At 42.3% G+C, this 22,801-nt stretch overlaps 1 protein-coding gene across 6 annotated transcripts in view; it reads right to left on the minus strand.

Moving 5' to 3' along the window:
* MBD5 (methyl-CpG binding domain protein 5) overlaps window positions 1–22,801 on the minus strand; it is a 123,370-nt gene that overhangs the window by 80,299 nt on the left and 20,270 nt on the right. The window contains exon 1 of one of the 6 annotated variants that reach the window (XM_068195124.1): window positions 11,886–12,009. The exons of the other annotated variants lie outside the window; for them this stretch is intronic. The gene's annotated coding sequence lies outside the window, so the exon portion shown is untranslated. Of the gene's footprint in view, window positions 1–11,885; window positions 12,010–22,801 lie in introns of those variants that run through there. 6 annotated transcript variants of the gene reach the window in all.

Genomic DNA, 22,801 nt, shown 5'->3' on the forward strand with positions numbered 1-22,801 from the left:
GCATGAGCCAGGGAACTCCCAAAAAGCTGCTGGAAGCAACCCACAGATTGGTGAGGAACGTCCAGATATGGTTCAAGGTGGGGTTGAGGGGCAGGAGAGGAATGGAAAAATGCTTTTTTCATAATTGAAGGCTCAAGGAAGACCTGAAGTCACAGAAGTTTCTGTGAAACAGGAGGTGAAGAAGATCAGGTGATGAGCTCAGCATCACTGAAGAACCCAGTCCAGGACATCAAATGTTGGTGAGGTCCAAGAAGGCCTGGAGGTGGCACTCAGGGCTCTGGTGACAAGGTGGGGATGGCCACAGCTTGGACTTCATGACCTTGGAGGGCTTTTCCAAGCCCAAAACCACTAAACCCAAACCAATCGCCTTTAAATCCACACCTTGTGCAGCCAAAACCTACAACCCCTTAGAATCAGGAGTAGTTAAGGCTGGAAAAAGCCTCTGAGATCACCAAGTTCAACCAGCCCTTTTTGACAGCTGTTTCCTTTATTTGGCCTCTAACCCAACCCTAATCCAAACCCTAAGCCCAACCCAGCAAAGTCCAAGGAATAAACTGGTACAGAAACCTAGGCAGGATCCAACAACTGATTTCTTTAATGAGTTCAGCACACAAGTTTGGACCAGTGGCTCCAAAGAGGAAAATCCCACCTGCAAAAAGCTGGGAAATGGATTGAGAATTGGAGTGAAAAACGGCATTTTAAAGGGAGAACACATCATATGGAGCAGCTCTGGGATGATGATGAAATATTTCATTGTGCCACTTTAAACAGATTTTGTTTGGAGTCTCCAAAGTGGTTCTGGGTCTCCCCTTAAAGTGACTTTGTTCACATAATTTGGTGCTGAGGTTTTCTATCAACCATACTTCAAACTTCCCATTCAGTCCTTAACCTCCCCAGATTTTTTTTCAGTGCCATGAAAAGATCTGTATTTTATTTTTTTTTTGCCTGACAAGTAAATCATTCTCACGTTGCCTTTTTGTGTTAATAGATGATATTTTCTATTTTCTTTGTGAACTGCACAGCCACAATCCAGATATTTAAACTCTGCTCCCACTGCAGATGTTATTTCTGATCAGATTTAATCATCACTCTCAAACAGAACAACTGCAATAATTGTAAGGCTATCATTAATTTTGTTCTCAAAACCTTTAAGCCTTCTCCAAGGGCTTGGAGCACCACAGCTCTGGGAAGAAATTTCTTCTGTGTTTAACCACATCTTTCAAGGGAATCTGCTGAATTTCTTGGGACCTGTTAATTTTGCTGAATGGCACCCGAGAGCTTCATTTTTTCTAAACATGATTTTATGATCATCACCCTAAGACCAGGAGGAGTCACTATGACCTCACCTCCAATTAATGGGAACTTTTGGATGTAATTAAATGTTTTCTGTGATTTACGGCGTCGATTCCTCTAAGACATTTGATACATAAACGAGACAGAGAATCCCAGGATGGTTTGGGTTGGAAGGGACCTTAAAGCCCACCCAGTGGCACCCCTGCCATGGGCAGGGACACCTTCCATTGGCCCAGGCTGCTCCAAGCCCCATCCAACAGATCCCTGTGGATTCTGAACACCCTTTCCTGGTCACCACAGCCCAGCAGTGCCTGGAATTCCTTTGTGCTGCTCTTCAGGTGCTCCCTGCTCTTCCTTTTCAAATTTTTCTCTTTTTCTTCTGTTCTCCAGCACCTTATTTTGAATGTTGTTCCTCTAAATATCCCAGAGTATGAAGAGTTGGTTCTACAGGATTCTGCATCCTAGTCTGGTGCCAACCCACCAAACATATGTCTCTGCTCAAATGGAAGAATCTGTTTTGATTTCTCTTTTTTTTTTTTTTTTTTAATTTCTTCCTGGACTGGGGACAAAACATTTCTTTAGATACAACTCAACATTTAGTATCTTCAGAGATACGGAATTTCCTATAAATTTTTGTTCATTTATTCCCATGCAACAACTTTGAAGAAGCTGAACTGTCTGAATACGTGACAAGAATTATTTAAATGTTCAAAAATTCATTACCGAATCAAAGATCAAATTAACTTAGAAATGCCTGGTTGGGAGGGAGGTGAGGCCCTGGAATGGATTTCCCAGAGCAGCTGTGGCTGCTCCTGGATCCCTGGCAGTGCCCAAGGCCAGGCTGGACAGGGCTTGGAGCAGCCTGGGACAGTGGGAGGTGTCTCTGCCCATGGCAGGGGTGGCACTGGATGGCCTTTGAGGCCCTTCCCAACCCAACACATTCCAGGATCCCGTGAGAATTCTTCAATCTCATGGGTGACAAACATGCCTGAGCTTCCTAGAGATGTTTAGGAATAAAAAGAAACCCATCAGCTCAGAGAGGTGCAAAATCTCCATTCATTTTCTGTTAGGTAAGGGAATATTTGGGATGCACCACCACAGAAACACTCCAAAGCCTCTGCAATTTCCATCAGTCGCTGCCTCTGGGAGGTGTTTTTCTTGTTTGTGAGAAAAAATCCTTCCAGTCACATGAAAATTATTCCACAGCAAGATAAATGCACGCAGGAAACAGCAGAAATTTTCGATGCATAACACAATATCTGCACACAGAGTCAGGAAAAGATTCCCTTTGGTTTTTTTTCCTTTTTTTTTTTTTTTTCTTTGTAGTGGCAAAGGTAAAGGAGCAGCAGATTGGAAAACCACTGAAGGGATCTTTGTATTTTCACACCTGAGGGTGCAGTGCAGGAGCAGGAAAATGCAGGAATGAGCAGGGCTGGAGTCTCCTCCGAGCTCAGAATCCAGCTCAGCTCCAAAGGCCACCTCTGGAGAGGAACGAGCAGGAAAACACGAGTGTTTTCCTTTTTTAATTCCACGATAATGCTGAAAAGACTGCCTCGGACTTTCTTTTAAATTAACAGCTTGAAGTGAGAAATAAATAAAGGGGGTCAGATTGTTTTTGTCAGAGATGAGCGAGCGAGGACTAATGGATCACACGACAGATGAGTCTACTCCAAGACTGTCCCGAGGAAGAATTCCATCCTGCTTCTCACCGCTATTTACCATTTTCTTGACACCCAGAGAACAGAATTTTCTCATTACCATCAGAAAACAAGAAGGTATTTTAACTGAAAGCAGGAGAGCCTCACTAATTTTATAAATTTCACGGTATTCTGGTGAAGGGCAGTTTTGGGGATGCTGGGCTGTATTCTGCACCAGATACTTGTCTCTATATTGCGTATTTAGGTCTAACTCACATATTATATTTAAGTATTATATGTGTATAAGTATATAGAATAAAAAAAAATATTGTCTCCATGTAAATAGACAACAAAGACTTTATTTTTTACTACAGGCAAAATCCCAGCACTAACAAAATTTAAAATATAAATTTAATATTTAAGTCTAACCCACATATTGTATTTAAGTATTACAGGTATATAAGTATATAGAATAAAAAAAAAGTGTTTTCTCTATGCATATAAACAATAGATACTTTATTTTTTACTACAAAATCCCAGCACTACCAGAATTTAATATATAAATTTAATATTTAGGTCTAACTCACATATTATATGTAAGTATTATACATATGTAAGTATACAGAATAAAAAAATGTGTTTTCGCTATGCATATAAACAATAGATACTTTATTTTTTACTACAGGCAAAATCCCAGCACTACCAGAATTTAATATATAAATTTAATATTTAAGTCTAACTCACATATTATATGTAAGTATTATCTGTACATAAGTATATAGAATAAAAAAATGTGTTGTCTCCATGTAAATAGACAACCAACACTTTATTTTTTACTACAGGCAAAATCCCAGCGCTACCAAAATTTCTGAGAACCGGAATATTTCTGGAAGAAATAAATCCCCAGCCTTCAACAAGACACGAAGTCCATTAGAAAGAAATCCCACTTATCTTCCAAACACGAATATTTGCTTTTTCTTCCTTTCTGCATGACTTGTACATGCTTTTTTAGCAGCGGATCTCTCGTCAAAGCTGAAGGGAGTGAGGAGCACAGAAGAGGCCATGGGCTGGGAGTGCTCACCTGGAGAGGAGAGAGCTCAGAGCCCTTCCAGGACCTAAAGGGGCTCCAGGAGAGCTGGAGAGGGACTGGGGACAAGGCAGGGAGGGACAGGACCCAGGGAATGGCTCCCACTGGCAAAGAGGAGATCTGGGTGGGATATTGGGAATTGGGAATTCCTGGACTGAGTTGACTTCCAAGAGAACGGAGAAATTCCCACCTCTGAGAAATTCAGAGATGGGAAGAATCCCTCATTCACGGCATCTGAGCAGGGAAAAGTAAGCTCAGTGCCACGCTAAGAAAATTATCATCCCCGGCAAACTAGGTCACAGGAGTGAGTAGTTTACTAAATATAAACTTTCTTTGTAGTCAGGCAACCGCCGTCAGAGTAATGAGATTTACTCATATTCCACCCAAGTGCTCTCTGCGTTCAGACTCATTGAAATAACCACCAAGTGACCACTCACACGTCCCTCAACTCGCCGGCGGCGCAGCAGCAAACTCAACAATCTCAAAAAAAAAAAAAAAAAATATTTTGGCTTTTAATGATTTCTAGGTATAAAAAAACCCCTTTGCATCTCCGCTGCTGTTCACCCAAACATCTCCTGTATCCAAAAATACCCTCCCAAGAGTAATTCTCTTCCCAAGTCACGTGGAGGTGACAGAGCCTTACTCCACTCCCACAACACCGTGGTGGCACAGAGAGTTTTAGTGACCTCCTCAAATCCCTGCTACGCTGGTGACACAGTTGGAAGGGAAACACAAAATTCCTGTCAGCTCCAGCCCTGTGAAGAGCCAGGCTTCTCCCAAAAATGTGAAACCCAGAAAAATGAATGGAAGGGTGAGAACACTCCCTGTTGTTTATTTTTTTTTTTTGTGTTTGAGGAAGAAAACAGAGTAATATTTTTGCAGCCATGCTAGTATCAGTGTGTTTATAACAGGATGTTCTTCCTCTGCTGTTTGGATGGTTCCAAAAATATTCCCCTCTGGTTTGTGGCAGTGGCTGTCACCCTGACAGCGTTTGCTGCCTCCAGGGCAGGCTGTGTCTGTAACAAATCTGCACGGGCAACTGATGCCACACTCCCATTTTGCTAAACTTAGAGCTAAAAACTGAAGGGGGTGAATCAAACAACTGTGCATACAAAGCTGTCATTTCTGGGTGGTTATTTCCCAGCAGTGCTCGCATTTAAAAGCTGCAAAGATGGCACAAGTTGGGCTGAAAGTTCTGGTTTTGGTGGGTTTTGAGACAACTGCACGCTGACATTTACTATTACAAAATAATTAATGCTCCTGTGCTTTCAAACACTGGGTACCAGGAACGATGACATGGAATCAAAACCTGAAAAGAGGACACTTCACTGCAGATAAAACACTGACATCTCTTCAGAGACTTCCTTTTAAAAAGGAAAAAAATGGCAGTGTTGAGCCTCAGTTGTTTGAAGAAATATTCTTCTCCTCCAAAATGAAATTAGAAACATTCAGAAGCCGAAAATGCTGTAAATTTATGAATGTATCAATCTGTGGTTACGCAGCCAAAAGAAAAAAAATGCATCTCTTCAGATACATCTCTTGGTTTATTTTCTGGCTTCTTCCAAGGACAGAAAAGGCAATCAAATGCAACAGAAAAATTGTGTTAATTGGCTGATCTTATGACAATTTCCATTCAACAGTATTTTCCTGTTCTTTTCACTGAATTATAATTATTCAGCACAAAATGCTGAGTTTTAGACCATGTTTTATACCACCAGTTTCTGCCTGGTTTTGGGCACTGCCATGGCTGGGGCTGCCCTGGGTCAGCACTGCTCCCTCCTCTACTGGATATTTTAATTTATTTAACAGCTATCAATGTTTAAACAATAGATTTTGGTGTCATTGGAAGGGTTTCCATGAAATCACAAGTATCTTGGTTATTTTTAAGGAAAGAATCCTGAAAGTAAGTCCAGAAAAGTATTTCGCTGAAATCTGAGAGTAATAATTAACTGGTTTCAGGGGTCTTTTCTGCATTTTAATTTTAATATTCAGCTAAGAACTGTGTCTAATTTCCCAGACCAAGAAATGTTTTTTGGTCTGTATTTTAACACCTGCAGTTTTAGGATTTCTCTTTTGATGGAACTCCTGGAAACAAATTAATTCATAAGTGCCTCCAAATCCCCCAAGATTTAACAGAGGAATACTTCTTTATATATCAGGGCATGTTCAACATCAAACTGAAATCTAGGAAAAGACTTAATGTAAAATTAAAATGTTTTTAATCCATGTATCCCACTTTTCCAGGCTACATTCACCCAGACCTATACTCCACCTGCTTCTCCTTCATCCTCATTTCCTAAGGAACATCCACCGAATATTTAAGTTTAAAGTATGGGTCACATTTAATATTTTTTTCCTTCTCCATTAACATCAGATTTATAGCACTGCCATAATTACAATGCTTTTAAAACAAGCCCGTACACAAATATCAAATTCTGATTGATTGGAATCGGGAACAAGGAATATAATCTTCCAAAACTTCGTTCCTTCCTTTGGCCAAACTTAGATCAGCTGCTCTTTAGCTGATGATCTAGGAGCATCCACAAATGACATCAGGAGCACTTTAGTTACACCAATCTAATTTAATAAAAAATACCTTGAGAGATGATTGTGTTACTAACAGAAAGGAATTTATCTCCCTTTTCAGCTGCGTGTGCAGCTCATACAGCTCAGCCCCTGCAAATCACTCCTGGAAACTTCACAACACTCCTTCAATGTAATAATGGACTTTTTCTTAATAGCAAATTTATTTGAAGCCATGCCCGTATTCCTTCCTTGTGAAATAAAGATAAAATCCTATTCCCTCACAGCTCTCTGTGCTGCCTGCTGGAAAAGCAGAGGGTTTAGGTACATTAAAGAAAAAGCCTTAATTTTTTTATTAAAATAAGGAAAAACATTATTCTGGGTGGACTTCATGATTTTTTTTTTTTTCTCAGCTATCTGTGCTTTCCAAAGCTCAGGAAGCCACAAGGATTCCCACTGGCACAAATCCCTGGCTTAGGCACATTCAGTCAAAGCTCTGCCTTTACTCAGCCATTCCTTCTGATATTCCTGCCCTTATCAGTTTTGTCTCCATCATTACTCTTTCCATCTTATCTTTACTAAAAAGAAAACCTTCCAGGGAAACTGCCTGCTCCTCTGGGGGCTCAGAGAGGCACCACTATCACCCCAGACATCTCCACAACAGCCACATGGACAATTAAACCAGCAGCAGATAACAGCAGAATTCCTTCCTGCCTGGCTGAAAGGAGGGTTGGAATTTTTTTGGGAGAGAAAACGACCTTGTTAATTTTTCCAGCCATTTCCCTGGAGAGCCACAATTGTCACATCCCTGTTTGTGTCACCAGGAGGAACCACCAGGGCTGTGCTGGCTTCACTCCCTCAGGATCCCCATGGATCAGGGGATTTGTCTGATTTTTACCTCTTCCCAGCCCTACTGTGGAAAAGCTGCTTGGATGAGTGCTGGGTTATGGAATTAATGGATAGCACAGGCTGCTCTCCAAGAAAAGGATATTTGGAGTGTCTGCGTTGCCATAAAACTTCTCGGGACAGTAAGGAGGAGTTTGAGCCCAAAGATAAAATTGTGGTTTAAATATAAAAGTTTCTTCAAAGTTCTTTGTGTTTTAAAATCTTTTACTTTCTTCTGGCTATTTGGGATAGGCAGAAGACTGGAAATACACATGTGGGGGAAAGAAAAATGCCAAGGGCAAGTAAAACAAACAACTCCCCCCAAAACCTGAAGCTATTGGAGGAGATTTTGTAGAATCCATCTAAATCATCCCTCCCAATAAAAACACACAAAAATCTCTTTTATCTGCTCAGTTTCTTTAGCCCACAGAGACACCACCACTCTGAGGAGAGGGAATAAATGGGCAAGAGGAAGTGGGCAGAACTCTGTCCAACATTTTGGCTGCTGGAGAAAAAGGCAAATTACCCTTTTCAGGGAGGTGTTGCCAGTTTAACTCATCAGTTTAAACCACCAAAGCAATTTTGATCTGCAAGAATTTTATTCCACTGGAGATAATACCAAAAGTTTTCAAGGAAAGACATCAAAAGCTTAGCCAAGGAGTATCCATGTCAAAATAATGACATTGTTCAAAACTTTCAGCTATTTGACCTATTTAAAAGTTTAAGTTTGGGTGGCTTTTTTGTCGCCCGTAGATACACACACTCCTTTTGCTCTTACAGAATGGTTCTAATCTCAAATTAAGTAGTCAACTCCACTGCTGGAACTGTCATCCAGGTCCTTCCTGTGGTAAATAAAGCAACAGCATTTACAGGCATTAAAAACAAACTAAAAAAGCAGAACACTCCTATAAAAGCTTCATTTCTTCTCATCTTCCTCTCTTCATCTCAACCTCAGCTTAGTTTTTTCTCTTACGTTTTTCGACTTATCTAAAACTAAATCCTGAACTACCCCAACCTCTCAGTTCCTACAAAGTCCCACTGAAATCGGTGAAGGAAATTCTTTCCTACAAAACAAATTTCTTCACTACAAATAGAATTCTTTACCACGGAGAATTGAACAGCAGAATTCTTTACTATGGAAAATCAATCCTTCCCTGGGAGGGTGGGCAGGCCCTGGCACAGGGTGGCTGCCCTGGATCCCTGGCAGTGCCCAAGGCCAGCTTGGAGCACCTGGGACAGTGGGAGGTGTCCATGGAATGGGGTGGGATTTAAGCTCCCTCCCAGGAGCCTGTGGAACACCCCCAGTGCCTGGAGCTGCTCCAGGTGTCCAACACCCCCAGATCCCCGCGGCCCAGCCGGCGCCTCCGGCTCGCTGGAGCTCCGCGGCACCACCACAGCAATCCCAGGGATGCTGAGATCCAGAGCCATGCCTCAACAATTTAACGCATTCCTTTATATATCCAGGTGAGATTCTTTTACACTGAGTGGTTAAGCTGAAGGAAAGAAACAGGAAAAATGAAAAAGCAAACAAAGAAAAAAAAATAGAAAAAAAGAAAAAAAAGAAAAAAGAAGGGCCTTTGTCTCAAAACAGTTTTTTCCTTGCTTTCTTTGGAAGAATCATCTAAAAAGCCATGAGTGTTGCTGAATGCTCTTCCATGACATTTAGTCTTAATCTTCTCTTTCTCTATTTCGCTCTGTATTTCCAGCTCTCCAGCCTGAGCATTTCCCTGTTATCTTCCCTTGTTTACAATGTCAGATCCACGGAGGCTGTTAAACCTTGTCCTGCAATTCCCCTCTCTTCCTCTTTCCATGCCATTATTCCTTAAGAGACCAGACAAAGGCACATTCAGGTGTCTTTGATAAATAAGGCAAAGCAGCATTTTAGCCCTGAAGTAGGAATCCTAAATCATGTGGCTGGAATCCCTTGGAGTGAGTGTCCATGCAGACATGGCCATAAGTCATAAACCAGTTACATCCCTTCCAGGGCATTGCACCGAGCTCCTAAAATGGGATTTTTGTGTCCAGCACTCACCCTGTGATCTATGGGCCTCTGGTTACTGAAATTGTGAGAAAACCCAGGTATTTCCTGAAATCTCTGATTTTGGTAGCCTGTGTACAGCAAATAATGAAAGCAGGAATACACACTAAATAATCAAATATAAAAATATACATTGGATATCAGCAGGACAAAAATCTCATATCAAAATCCTCTTCACAGAGAGTCTAAAATGTTTTTTGCTGTGTAAAGTTAATATAGAATTATATGGTTTTATAGGAAATCAACCTAGATAAATGTTTATGTGTTTGCAGATAATCCTGCCACCCAAAACCAGTGTGATGGCAAGAAATCCAATGGTTAGATGGAGAAAAAAATAATTAGCACAGAGTAAATGTAACTTTATAATCGATCAGAAACTGATCCCAGATTTCTGCATTTTCACATTCACTCCTGTTCCTGCCCTGCACCTCGCCCCTCCCCAGCACTCACACCACCAGGAGCTGAGCCTTGCACCTGATTTCTTGCTGTACTAATTATAACCTGAATTAACTTTTGCTAATACACTGAGGCCAAAAGGCAGGACAGAGGCGGGGCCCTGTAAATCCTGGAGTGCTCCCAGGCCAGAGCGACCCCCCTGTGCTGACCTAGGGCAGGATTCCTGCCCTACAGCCTTGTGACTCCTTTATTCCACAGAAAATCTGCATTTCCTATGGGCTGGGATCACAGAATGCACCAGCTGGAAAGGAGCTCTGGAGGGCTCCAACCCAACCTCTTGCTCCAGGGAGGTCCAACTTGACCAGGATGTTCAGGCCATTATCAATCCAGTCTCACATTCCTACAAAGACACAGATTTTACAAATTCTCCAGAGTTTTTATTTTCCTTGTACCTAACTGGAATCTCCTTTTTCCCAAGCATTGTCCCATGCCTCACCCTGTGCACCTCCAGGACACGTCTGTCTCTGCCTTTTCCACACCCTCCAGGAAGAAATGCACTTTTGTGATTGCCCCTCCCTGGATGACAAGCAGCTCTGTACCCTGAGTATCACTAAACCCACACCTCTGCTTCACATTCATCTTTCTGATAGAAAACGGGCCCCATTTACCATGGAAATGAAACATAAACATGCAGAAAGACTGTCCAAGAGGTGAACAGGGAAAGTTTAATAAATCTCCTGAAATCCAATCAACAGCTTCATTTAGACATTTCAACTGCTCCTTCCCCTACTCACAGCAACTCCACCTTAGCATGCAAACAATTTTCAGCCAAACTGCCAGCTCAGCAGGGGAAGATTTAAATCTGGATTTTCTTGTCCCATAACTTTTCATTTCTTGGTTGTCAAGGCCTGAGATATTCTGAATTTCGCCTACTGTAGGAGCAAGAGATACTGCCAGCAAATCTTAATACCTCAGCAAGATTTTCCTTCTTTCTTTCGAAACATAAGGAAATATTTTTCAAAGCAAGTTGAGTCCTTTTAGGCAGCTGAGGTCACAGTGTCAGTTTGTTGTTGAGTCACTGCTTTCTGCTAGGAAAAGGCACAGATTTCATGGATTTCTTAGGAATTCTTTCACTTAGTATAAATAATGCTATAATTTAACCATCATAATCTTTGGGTTTATGTGGTCAGGAGGTAAAGTGGCTTCCTGGGTTAACTTTGTGCTACCTGGACAACTCCCCTTCTCTGCAACACTCATTTATTTTTAAAAGCTTTGATGAGATGGCTAATTCTTGGAGTATTTTCTACAGTTTAACAAGTTTCTAATGTAAGATTCTATCACAAAGATTCACTGAATTACTCCACAAGAATGGCACTGCTCCTTGCTGAATGGGAATTCCCCATGGAAAACAAGGGAGTCTAAAATAGCTCCAAGATGGAAATCTCTGCTCTCTCTCCCTGGCTGCTCTCACCTGCCTCCTTCCACATCCCCAGCACGCACTGAACCCACTCCAGGCTCCCTGAATAACCCACTCCAGGCTCTCTGAATCCTCCCCCAGGCTCCTTTCCCAACCTTTTCCATCAGGTATTTCCTCAGTGTCTCAAGGGCCCAGAGTGGTTGTGGATTTCCCCATCCCTGGAAGAGTCCAAGGCCAGGCTGGACAGGGCTTGGAGCAACCTGGGATAGTGGAAGGTGCCAGACACAAAGCCCAACAACATGAGATAGATTTTTATCTTAAAAATTTGAAGCCTTACTAATTAATTTTTATGACTGTTCTCCCCCTCACCTCCCTCTTCAAGCTTTGCTCTGCAGCCCCAAATCCACCTCTTCCCTCTTGGGCTCCTGAAATTTCTTCATCCCCCAAATTAAATCACATGAATCTTCCCCTCTGTATTCCTTGCATTGATGTGAGTTCTCCACATCACACCTTATTTTCTTAATTATGTCAATAAGAATCTTATAAACGAAAACTACAACTCTCTCATTTTAGCCTGGTAATAATTCCTCACATGAGGAACCTCCTGACCTCCTGCACTTCCAGTTCTCCTGTCCAAACTGATTTGATCTTCTGGCTTTCATCTTCTCTCACTGATCCAGCTGTGCCACAGGTGGAAAGGCTGAAATGTGCTCCATCCCTACTCCTGCACAGCCAGCATTTATTTCCTTCCATGGAATTGTGGATCAAACAGGCACTGGGCTCTCTCTAAAACAGAGCGACAAACAGGACACAATTTTCAACCTAAATTTTACAATTGCATAAGTGTAAAGAGTAAAAAAATGTTCAACTCAAGTAAAATATTTGTGTGGCAAAACCATTCTTGTGCAAAGCTTCACTCAAAGCATGATTTGAGATGGAGTCATAATCTTTAACCTCCGTGTATTTTGAACCACTAAATTTTAAATTCTGGACTGTGTCCTCAGTTAAACTCCAACAGCCTTTAAGGAAGACAAAAAAAATTCCCAAAACACAACAGAGAAAAGTCAACACGAAGTTTAGATCCCACAGGGACTATTTTAAACTTAATAATTCCAAGATCCCTCCTTTTTGGGCTTCCTTTGCTGAAGAAGTCATGAACTGCTGCTGCATTTGGGAAAAGAAACTCCCTTTCCATGAGCATTTAAAATCAACATGAGTAGTGAACACTAAGGCAAGGTCTGGTATACACATAAATTAGAGTCCACAAAGTCTGAAGATAAAGAAATTATTTGCTACAACTTTTAGGGCAATTATGGAGACCTATAATTGCATTATGTACTATTTTGAGTGATGATATATCTTAGAGTTGTTTAACATATGTGAATATGCAGATTGTAAATTTGTGCTTGAACTTGCAAATAAGAAAGCAAATTAATGGAAATAAAGACAATATATATTTATTGGTATTATCTGGTATCTCAAAAAACAGGTAAAAAATAACTACAGTGTTGAAAAAATTGCAAAGTGTGTTCAATGTCAAGGCTTTGGGCACAAAGTGAGAGCAGAACATTAAATAAATGAGGAAAAAAGTTACAAAGAGGCAACAAAAAAGATTATCTAGCAAGGATATTGAGTTGAGAGTAGAAACCCAAATGAGTTACAAGTCTAGACAAAGTAACTATTTAGAATACTTATAAAAGGTCCAAAGACTAAAGGCAGATTCTCTGTAGGCAGCAGGCATCTTAGAAAGGGGTTTTAAATAAGAAGAAACTGTAGCAAAGTGAGCAAAGCAGTTCCATAAACGCTGCAAGAACAGGTGAGGCAGGAAAGGAAACACCAGGGAAAAGGCAAACATTCCCTAAACCCAGAGCATGGAGCAGTCGTTCATGAGCTGCTAAAAAGCTGCTGAAAACTCAGAACTGTTCTTCAGAAGAACAGAGGAAATTCCAAACCACGAGCTCCAGGGAGAAACCCCCATGGACAACAACCACACATGAAGAAGAGAGTTTCTTTAAAGAGAAGGTCAAGCACAACTTCCGCTGCCCTTCCACGCCATTCCAAAGGAGTTACATCCTTGGAGTCACACTCCATGGAAATTCCAGCAGGAGACACCCAAAACGATGCAGCAAAGCCCCAGGAATGGCTCATGGGACAGGAGGAATTTGATCTTGTGGAGATCCTTCCACTGGGGACCCTCCGATGACACAAACCCATCCGGGCGGCCGTGATCCCACCGGAGCTACGGATTCTGTGGTTGGGATCACGTGGAGACATCAGGGGGAGCAGAGCAGGGCTTTCAGAGGAGTTCAAAAATTACAGCTCCAGCGAGGCTGAGCTCCACAACAGCTCATCCAACTCTGCACAAAGGGAAAACCCATCTGGGAATGGCACCTCCAGCAAGGACACTGGAGAATCTCACTCACCAACGGTTCCCAGTGTCCGGCGTCACAGCTCAGCATTTTCCTGCACAAAACTATCTGAGAAATCCTGAACTAGCCAGCTCGAGAGTCTGCAGTTGTTTAGGAAAAGATGAAGATTGTAATCAAAAAAATAATCAGGATGAATAATAGTAATATTTAGCAAATTTTCCGGTGAGTTTATGAAGGATCTATCAGGAATCTCATATGGCATCATTTACTTGTGGAGGGAAAAATAAAGGGAGAAAGAAGGCCAATCTATAGCCAGAGCAGATGGACTTGATTTAAATTGCACTTCATTTAAATGCAACCTCTCACACCTGCAAACATCAGAATATTCTCATTTGTATCAGCCCATGGCAACCCAACAGCAAAGATAATGTAATAAAGGGAATTAGTGTGTCCAAAGCTTATTAAATTACAGGATTCAAAAATTAATCTAAAAATGCTTTAGTTGACCAAGAATTCTTGACTTTGGCCAATGAAAAATTTAATGAACTTAACTTACATTTCTTCTAAGTAAATATTTGAAATATGGCAATCTATTTGTGATTGTCAAAACCTTATTTCCATTCTGCAGGAATTCTTTTCAAAAGCTACTGAGAAACTGTGTCAGTTTTCAGGATGCTGCCCTGGACATTCTCTGTTCTGCACCACCACGCCTTCAATTCCATGAACACAATATTCAGTTTAACTTCCAAATACAAATGTCTGGAATACAAAAGTTGACAGTGAAAGGGTTGGGTTTGTTTGCTTTGTGAACTTATATAACTTTTTTTAAAGTATGGACAAAGCCATCAGAACATACTTAGATACCCAATACCTTTAAAAAAATCCCAGAATTACTGCGGTTGGAAAAGAGCTTTCAGATCATCCAGTCCAACCATTGCCACCACTGCACCACATCCCCAAGTGCCACATCCACATGGCTTTTAAATCCAGGGATGGGCATGGGGCTGGACAACCGCTTCCATGAAGGAGTTTTCCTCAATATCCAACCTAAACTTTCCCTGGACCAACTCGAGGCCATTCCCTCGTGTTCCTTGGAAGCAGAGACCAACATCCACACTTTTTATGAGATTGCTCCACCATTCTCTAACATTGCCACTTGTCAAATGTCATCCTATGTGAGGAACTAAGGGCACATTGATTTTAGACAGCAAACACCGATTCGGATCTATAAAAGTGGAAATGTTTATGCAGATGCATCATGTACCATTCATTTTGATATTAAACCATAATTCAAATCATTCAACTCTATGAACCAGAGCAACCTTCATCAAAATCTCAAAGTTTATTTTTTACCTAGGAAAGGATGAAGCTAAAATTATCCCATCACAACACTATGGGTCAAAACTCAACCACTGTCCAGAACTCCCTGCTCCCCAATTAACACAGTTCTATAGGAGGAAATGGAAGGACCGCAGTGGTTCTGCCTTGGAGATGGCTGGATGAAGCCCTACGATTTTAATCACAGATTTTTTCTTCTATCACTGAGTGTTTTAATTACTTTTAACAGAGAGTTGAGCAGCAGAACTGAGGTGATATCTGTAGGCTAAATCTCTCTTGGCCTGCTGAGTGCTGACTGGGCTGTCTGCCCTGAGCTGGGATGGATCATCATTCTGCGAAGGTGTATCCCAACAGGTTGGATTAAATCATCAAGGAGTCCTGGAAAATGCCCCATTTTAATTTGCCCAAGCTTGCTGGGGAGAAGCTGGAAGAAAAATTCAAGATAAGAAGGGCCAGTGACTGCACATCATTTTTTGCACATTATTTTTGCTGCTGCTGACTTCGGGTTGCAGCAGCACCTCCCCAGCAATGACTCCTGGACTCCCTGCTGGACAATGAGGAGGGAAAAACCCAGCACCCATCACTCAACTTGTGTTCCACAACTATGGACCACATCACAGAAATGGGTGGGGTCTCTACATTTACCATGGGCAAAAATGACAATAAAAACTATCTCAATGCCAGTGGGGTGTTTAGTTCCTCTCTCCCTTTAATTTTTGTTTTACCCCATCCTATTGGTTGAAAATTTAAGAAATAGTAAAAATCTTGTTTCAGACTTGAGGTCCATCTCAGACAGCTGCAGCAGATGCCTTAAATTGGCATTGGTCCCACAACTGCTGCCTCCATGAAGAACTGATGGGGTTCTTTAAAGGGAATGTTGATTTATACATCTATCCCTTAATTAGAAGAAAAAAAAAAGCTTTCTAAATTCTGAGGGCTGTTCCAATTCTACTCAAGATAAACAGGATCCCATTTCAATTTCCCATACTAAATTCCCACATCCCTTTTAGAGCTGCCCAATTAAAGCTGCATAGAAAGATGAGTGGCCTCAAAATGGAAGGAAAAAACCCCATTTTTGATGATGCTTTATCATCAGTGATAGACAGAACTACAAAAATAACTGTTTGGGCTACACGCTTAATTGTGTAACACTTTCTACCACATATTTTTCACCTGCAATAGTGTGGCTTCTTAAATCAGAAAAAAAAAAGGTTGTGTTTTTGTGTTTTTCCTCGATTCAACTTGCTGACTATAAAGACACAGAAGCTCAGGATATTCTTACTTTTTCCTTTTTTTAAACCCACCACTATTCCCGAAAAATAAAATACACAACGAGAACAAGCCATCTTAGCCAAAGTCCTGAGCGCTAAGTTAGAGAAGAAGTTTGGGTGCTGGAAAATCGTGAATATGGCATTAAAAACCTTAAATATGGCATTAAAATCCTTAAATATGGCATTAAAATCCTTTAATTTGGCACTAAAATTCTTCAAGATGGCACGAAAGGAAGTTGAAATGAGCATTTCTCTCTGTATGCTCTAACAGGGCTGTCTGGGCAGGTCAGTCACTTTTAAGGCTCAACCATGTTTTTCTTCATGTTGCTTCACAGAGAATTCAGTGAAAGCTCCGTTCTGCATTTAATCCCTGAGCTGCCACCAGCTGCCAGCCCAGCAGCACCCCCACGCCCCTATAAACCATATGGCCCCGAGCGAGCGAGGCCCTTTCTGCTCACATCTGCTGCTGCGGCACCAAAAGGCCCCCGGGGCTCCCAGGCACACGCTGGGCAGGGCTGTGTCACCACGGCCAGGGGCCACCTGGCACGGCCAGGGGCCACCTGGCACGGCCAGGGGCACACAAGGGGGTGCTGGGCACAGCAATATTCCTGCTGTGCTCAAAGGTCTTCCCAGGATAAGGGACACAGGGCTCTGCTCCAGGTTGGGGTCATGGGGATGCTCCCAAAGCTGGAGCTCCTCTGCTCTGGAGTTTTTGATGTTGCTGCTAGAGGATGAAGGGTGTTCTCTTGTAAGTTCATAGCTAAAGCAGGCTGAGCTCTCCTCGTCACTTCCTGTGTCTGTCAGGCCTGGCAGAGGTGTTGGGAAAATCCTCTCACCTGCAGGTTGGGAATTGCAGGCAGCTGCTCCAGCTGAGAGAGGAGCAGGGCTGCAGGTCAGGCGAGGGGATTGTCACTCTCTGCCCCCCTCAGGTGAGACCCCACCTCCAGAGCTGCCTCCAGCCCTGGGCCCAGCACAGGAGGGACCTGGAGCTGCTGGAGAGAGTCCAGAGGAGCCACGGAGCTGCTGCAGGGCTGGAGCCCCTCTGGAGCCAGGCTGGGGGAGCTGGGGGTGCTCACCTGGAGAGGAGAAGGCTCCAGGCAGAGCTCAGAGCCTTTGCAGGGCCTGAAGGGGCTCCAGGAGAGCTGGAGAGGGACTGGGGACAAGGCATGGAGGGACAGGACCCAGGGAATGGCTCCCACTGCCAGAGGGCAGGGATGGATGGGAATTGGGAACTGGGAATTGCTGGCTGGGAGGGTGGGCAGGCCCTGGCACAGGGTGCTCCATGGCTGCCCCATCCCTGGAAGTGTCCAAGGCCTGGCTGGACAGGGCTTGGAACAACCTGGGATAGTGGAATGTATCCCTGGAGGGGGCTGGAATAAGATGATCTCTAAGATCCCTTCCAACCCAAACCATTCCATGACCCTACAATAATTCTATGCCTTAGACACTTTATTTCTTACAAAGTTATGCAGAGCTGGAAGACAAATCTGAACTGTTCATGTCAAACAAGGCACTGCATGTAGCGCTGAGCCTTGTCTTCCTTTCATCTAAAAAAAAAAATCCGCCCCAACAAACCCCAAACAAATCATGTTGGATCTTCTCTAATTACAAAATCAAACATGAAATTTCTCCTGTGACATTTTCAATACTTGCAATGATGAACTCCTGCGATACACACGGAGTATGACAGAAAATCATTCTGCAAGTTCACAAGTGATAAGCTCCCACCCTTTTTGGCACATCTCAGCTCTGATAGCAGTCAATTTTTTCCTCATTATAAATGGGAAAAGTAAAGATATCATGCAAAGGCCACTTAAAAGCAAAACAAAATAAAGGAATGCAAATTTATATTGGTGTTATACAACTGCCAAGAAAGCTCTGAGCCTGCTGATCTTCTGTTTATTGCTTGCATGTTCTGCTCTTTGCCTCAGCCGTGCGTCTGCAACACTGAAAACTTCAAAAAGTGTCTTTTAAAAGCTGACTTTGAATCCTTGCGAGCGTGAGTCAGACATAATTTACATGGCTGAAATTTCACCGAGCGACTTGGAAATTACACCACCACAAACCCTTGTCAGGAAGGCTCGCTCGCAGCCTCTGCGTGCGCTCAGTTGCTGTAATCCCGAGCCCTCTCCCAACAGGAATAAATTTCACATTATATTCAGAGTGACGCAGGGCTGCCATCAGTCACTTTTTCAGGCACAGATGCGGGAGGGTGGGATCAGGACGGGAGCACAGGGGAAGGAAGTGGGAGCGCTGGGAATCCGGCTGAGCCGCGCGCGCCCCGGACCTTTCACCACGGACCATATGCTCCCCTGGCATCCCAACACGTCCTTAACAACCAGACAACCTTTTCCCACACTCATTTTGTTGAGCCAGACTGCTCCAAACACACCTCCTTTTTTCAATTAGCCACGCAAACGTGGCAGAGCGCTCGCAGACCCCCGGTGCCTGTTAATGACGCGCCGAGGGAAAGGGCTGCGAGCTCAAAAAACAGCTCCCACTTCTGCCAGATCCCCTCCAACACGTGGGATGCAGCAGTGCTGCCAGGTTTAGACTGGGAATTAGGAAAAATAACTCCACTGAAAGGAAGTCCAGCCCTGGCACAGCTGCCCAGGGCACTGGTGGAGTCCCCGTCCCTGGAGGGATTTAAAAGCCGTGGGGATGTGGCACTTGGTGGCTTTGGCAGCGCTGGGAATTGTTGGACTCGGTGCTCTGGGAGGGCTTTTCCAACCTAAATGATCCTGAAGCTGTTCTTCTACCATGGAGGCCAATGCTGGGAAGGGATTTGCAGGGTTATCACTCCCAGTCATTCCTCTGAGACTGCAACATTCGCTCCTCCTGCCCACTGGGATATCAGGAAGCACCAAAAAGAAAGGAAAAGCTGTTTGCAAATAATAAAAACAAAGAGGAAGAACTTCCATTCTTCTCCAAAGGCTCCACAACTCCCAAAAAGTCCTGGAGGTGTGTCAGGGATCCAGAGCCCTCCAGGTGAGGCACAGATATTGCGGATTCTGATGACAATTTTTTTTTTTTTTTTGAGAAAAGCAGTTCTCACACTAAGAATGCGTCACAGTTACCTGTCCAGAGAGGAAACACAATCAGGGATATTTGTGAAGGGTGAGCTGACTCTGAGGATTTGAAGAAGGGACAGAAAAACATGGGGTTTTTTCCCTTTGAAAGCCCAGATAGGTTTTATTACCACCTGTAAGGCAATAATTAGCACAGCTGTCAAACCTGGGCAGACTCAAGTTCTTCACCTGAGCACCATTCACTCTTCTGACAAACTCAAAGTCCACTAAAAACTTACCAATTCTCTGTCCATTGGAAAAGTGAAGGGATATTTGGGCCCCTTTTTTTGACAAATATGGGTTTTGAGACTGTTGACTCCCCATTTTCATCTTTTTAACTGAGTTATATATGTTTACGTCCGACTTACTTTTACTCAAAGACCAAAATTTAAAAGATATTAAAATAAAAAAATCAGTCTAATTCAGTAGCCTGAGCACCAAACAAGTTTTCACTAAAACATTAATTTCTAGAGATGCTAAATAATCTTATTTGAGACTAATTTTTTTTTTTTTTTTGCTTACTCTGTCGATACCTGGTATTATTTAGACAGCATGGTGACAACCATGAAAAACATTCTGCTTTGGAAGTATTTTCCTTAGATTTAGATCCCAGTCATTAAAAACGTCTCCCGAATTCTCCTTCCTTACTCTGTTTGTAGCACAAAAATGCCAAAGAGCAGCAGAAGTTTCCCTTATTATTTTTTGCTGTTAATTCCTCTCATGAGTACAGTGATGTGCATAATGATGGTGCTTAATTATTGCCTAAAATCTTAATTCCCCCTGTCCTTTATCAGACCAATCCCTGTTTGTACTTTTAGCTCTGACCAGGTAATTTCACATGGTGAATTTAACACTTCATCCATGATTTAAAAATATGATGAACCCACAAACCAGCACGGGTATAAGCCTGCTACCTCCTGAATCCATTTCAAAATTCCCACTAAATTCATCTACAAATTCCTATTTATGACCCAGACTTGACAAATGGCAACAGGACACGCCTACCACAGAAGGCTCTAAAATCCCTTTTATTTGACTATAATTCAGGGCAGAAGTAACATAATCTTATTTTCAGAGACCACAGCAGGAACAGACTTCTAATCCCAACTCTGACACTGACTTGAGCAAGTTATTTAATCTCTCTCTCAGCTGCCACTTGGCAAATGACATATTTTTTCATTGCCTCTTAAGTACTATGAGGATGCAGCAATAGATACAGCCTTGAAATCATTAAAAAAACCCCAAAACCCCCCAAAAAAAACCAAAGTACTACAAAAGATAAAAACCAAATCAGGTGCTCTGAAGGTATCATAAAATAATTGCAGCAAAGAATAACAACCTAAGGATATTCAGAAGTGAAGCTTCCCTTCCTACTCACAGATTTTTCCAAACAGTATAAAAAATCGAGATGTTTGTCTTAATGTTCACATTGCCTGAAGGAAAAAGAAGAAAAATCAAACCCAAAAAAACAACCTTACAATTTTTTTCCTGCTGCTGCTTTGCCATTCAGGGAGGTTTGAGGCAGAAGCACTGATTCTGTTTGTATTCCTGGAACTCCAGGCTGCTCTGGCACTCCTTTGAAAGGTTATCTTTAAAACCAAAAGAGTTCAAAATTGATCTTTTCAAGCTAAAATGTACTCCTGCATGGATGGGGCTGATGTTGCACTGTTTAAAAAGAGAGAATGAGCAAGAGCTGGTGTTGAAATTCTGCTCACAGAGCTCTGCCCACTTGTGTCTCCTTCCCTCCTCCCAATTTTTACCTTCCCATGGCCAAGGCAGCCCCGGCACCACCACAGAACTCAGCCAGGATTATTTTTGTCATGTAAAGTATCATTTACATAATGTCTAATTAAGCACGTGACTCCAGCAAAGAATCCACATTCCCCCTCTCCAATATTCCACAAAAAGGCTCTCCCCAGCACCTCCAGATCATTTATGAAAACTTACAGTCGATTTATTCCGTGTGACACTGGTAAACAAATTAATGTGGGATTTAATTGCTTTGTCTCCTCAGCTCAGGCTTGCTTTTAGCGATATTTATCTGGCATTATTATCTCCAAAGAAAATAGATTGTAATTGAGCTTATAAAACTGATGGTGGTTTGAAGTTGACAACTGTCACCATTATTAATCTGAATTTCACTTCAGGGGAGAAGAATGCTTGATCAAGTATTTCTGCAAGGAAGGCTGGTTTTCTGCTGTCTCATGTTTCCTGCAGTATTGTACTCACATGCAGGGTTTTTTTTTTTTTTCCAGAGTTATTTATTTATTTATTGCATTTGTGTAAACCACTCTATTTCTTTCTCCCAAAGCAGACCAGAAATCCATCTTTAAGCAACCTTTTTTTCCCCCCTAGTGAAACATAAAATAATCAAATCTCTGCAACACCTGATCCATAACCAGCAGCAAGAAACAAACAAAACAACTGAAGTAAAAAAAATTTCCTTAATCATGATTATACAAGTCATACTACCTCAGCAGTATTAGCAGAGACCATTAAAAAACCCTAAATACAAATATTAGTGTATAAAATAGCAACAACCCATCTGGCTTGCATTAGCTAAAGCAAAGTTTGGATGGTGGAGAGCTAAAAAATGATGACAACATGAGCTATGCATTCCTGAAAGACCTATACGTTCCCCAAATTCCTATCTGATTACAACATATCTCACAGCTCCAGGAATTCCATGCACAAAAACCTCTCTTCAGGTATAAACCACCACTCTGACACTGCCTCTGTGAAGCAGCTTCAGCAGGATAAAAATAAATAAATTTGCATATTTAAAACTGAAGATACAAATAAGGAATGAATGTCCCAGACAGGACAGAATTAGCTTTTAAATTCTGATTTTCACCTGAAGGTCTTTTCCCTTCCTATTTTGAGATTTACAACAATAAAATGCATTGAAATCTAGAAGTGAAAGTTTATTTTCTTTAAGGAAAAGAACCCATGCAGGCTGGAGGATGGGAAAGGAAGTAGGCAAAAAGAAAGATGTCTGGATATTTGCCAGTGTGAATATGAATGACTTCAGTAAACCTTGGCTATTTTGGACTAGAAATGTTTTCTCTTTTTAGGACATAATGACCATAGCCTGGAATGACTGTGGGTTAGACACGTGGGCATGAGAAATTGCTTGGGAATGGCACTGGGGAGGAGGCCAGGCAGGGATGTGAGGATCCTGGCCACAGAGAAGAGCCCAGCTCAAGCTTTCAGACACTCACCTATGCTCAGGTAATGGCACCACTGACGTGCTGTAATTAAATATTTGATGAACATAGGCATCCACGCTCATTTTCCAGTTCCTAAACCCAGGGAAGTGCTGCTTCTCAGGAGCAGTCACAGCAATAAACCCCTCGTGTGTCACCAAAAGAGCCAGAGCCTTTTCCTCTGGTCAAACACTGCATCCCCCTGTACTGTCCCTGCTCTGGGGTGGCTGGGGAAGAAAAGAGGGACAGGGGAGGAAATCCCCTTTTCAGCTG

Source organism: Anomalospiza imberbis, chromosome 7 (genome assembly GCF_031753505.1).
Source record: "Anomalospiza imberbis isolate Cuckoo-Finch-1a 21T00152 chromosome 7, ASM3175350v1, whole genome shotgun sequence".
Classification (NCBI taxonomy): domain Eukaryota; kingdom Metazoa; phylum Chordata; class Aves; order Passeriformes; family Viduidae; genus Anomalospiza; species Anomalospiza imberbis.